Genomic DNA, 2,134 nt, shown 5'->3' with positions numbered 1-2,134 from the left:
CCGCCACCATCAAGAAGGTTTGTAGGTTACCAGCACCCTCCCCTAAAAAAATGAACAAACAAACAAACAAGCGGAAGAGTGCTTATTTTCAGAATATCTATAGGTGGCAGCAGAGTCAAGTTCGACACAAAAAGTGATTGGTAAACCAACACCTCCTAGATAGCCTCGGGCCTGCGCGCTTACGTCACCTATGGGGGCTTTTCCTGCTTTGCGATCTGCTTCGAGCTTTCCTCTGGTTCGCTCTTTCATTTACTTCATAGCAGCATCCACAATAGTAACAGCGGGCCTTCCTGTGTGACGTAGGGCGCGGGCCTTCTCCTTATCTTGGATGTGTTGGGTAAACTCTGCTCAACCGAGAAAGCGAGTCAGAGAAACCGAGAAAAAGGAAGAAAGGCGCAATCACAAGCTGCGGTGATAAGATGGTATGGAGCAACGGACGTCATATCAAAGTTTCCTTTCATCGCACCAAGAGTAGAGTCGCGCAAACGTCCGTGACGTTTCCCGCAGATAATCGCCATTCTTCTGGAATTTTTGCGGGCCTCTAATTCGCTTTATTGCGAAATGGGGTGAACATGACAGAAAATTTTAGCAAACCACACACATAAATGGGATGATGTGGTGGTGGGTCATTCTCCGCCGTTATGCCGGTACACTGCCCCATAGCGCGTTTGGAAGGGATGAGAAAGTGATGATGATGGAAAGGCTGAAACCGTTCATAACGTGGCTTGCCTGAACGTGGCTTTACAGTGGATAAGATTCTGAGTCATACATAACTGCAAATTGGCACCGACAAGCATGATGACCTTACAAACGGTCTGCTAAACCTGCTTTTATGCATGAGAGAACTGATGTTCTGAGGCTGGAACAACATAGAAGGGACAAATACATACAAAGCCTCAATTAGCTCAATTGGTAGAGCCCTGGACCGGCAATCCAGAAGATGTGGGTTCGACTCCTACAGCTGGCTAACCTTTTCAGTGACTTTCATCTTTCATCTGCTTTTATGCGTTTGCTATTGATAACGTGAAATAAGAGACTTCAACTACCAAGCAACGACAGTCATCGCAGTCCCATATGAAGACACTTTGTGATATGCTAGAAGCGGTAAAAAAAACACCGGATGCAAGTACAAGTTTTCTCACCCCTCGGAAGCACCGTCTCCGTCTCCGTGGGACGTGCATTACTTGATATGACAGTTTGATTAAAGTATATGAGAAGCCTTGTGAGTGCGAACGAGAGTAGATTGTTAAGGATTAACAAATAAAATTGAAAAAGAGAAACAAGAATTTCGACCCCACGCGCCTTGCTGTTGTAACGATGGCGGTTAAAGATGCTCTGTCTGCTGTTGTTCTGCAATGTTAACACCTTGGCATTCTGCAAAGCGGTGTGTGTGTGTGTGGGGGGGGGGGATATACTTTTATTTCGAAAAGTTCAGCCTGACCGAAGGTCGGCTTGTTATTCCTGAAACAAAAATACAGCACAAAGGTGAAGCGAAACCAAATATAAGATAACGAGGATGGGGTGAAGTGTAGTTGACATGAAAGGTCAACTCATAATTTGTTCATAAGGGGACTTCCTATAACGATGTAATAGGTTCGGATGCAATGAAAAGTGGTCTACCTTTCACATACTAGTCATGTTATGTCATAGTGTCTAACAATAGGCCATCCAGGATGAAAATTTCGATGCTATTGCCTTGCCGTAATCTTAAAGCTCTCTTCATAAAAAAGAAGAAATGCATGACCCTCAGATCGAACCAGGGAACATGATAGCTAGAATCGACATCTGCATCACTCAACAACCAGCCCAGAATGTTGTCATCGTGAGGGACCGAGACGCAACCGCTTTGGAACGCACACTCAGCAGCCGTTAGTTCTTTCGTGGTGTAAAAAAAAAAAAAACTACTTTTATAATGGATCTTCACAATTCCAGATTTGTAGAGCACAACCCTGATAAGTGTAGTCAGCAAGAATCGAAAGAGTGGCAGCTTTCTGTGCCTTGAAAGAATATGCGAAAATGCACTATCGTCGAGCGTGGGGCGAGTTCGGCGGCCGTTTTTTCCTGTCGTTCTCTCACTCTCAAAATTTTGACAACACTGACATCACGCTGTTCCTCAAAACATGGGGCACCCCCG

This window comes from Ornithodoros turicata, unplaced genomic scaffold, assembly GCF_037126465.1.
Source record: "Ornithodoros turicata isolate Travis unplaced genomic scaffold, ASM3712646v1 Chromosome23, whole genome shotgun sequence".
Classification (NCBI taxonomy): Eukaryota; Metazoa; Arthropoda; class Arachnida; order Ixodida; family Argasidae; genus Ornithodoros; species Ornithodoros turicata.
This window is presented reverse-complemented; position numbering follows the sequence as displayed.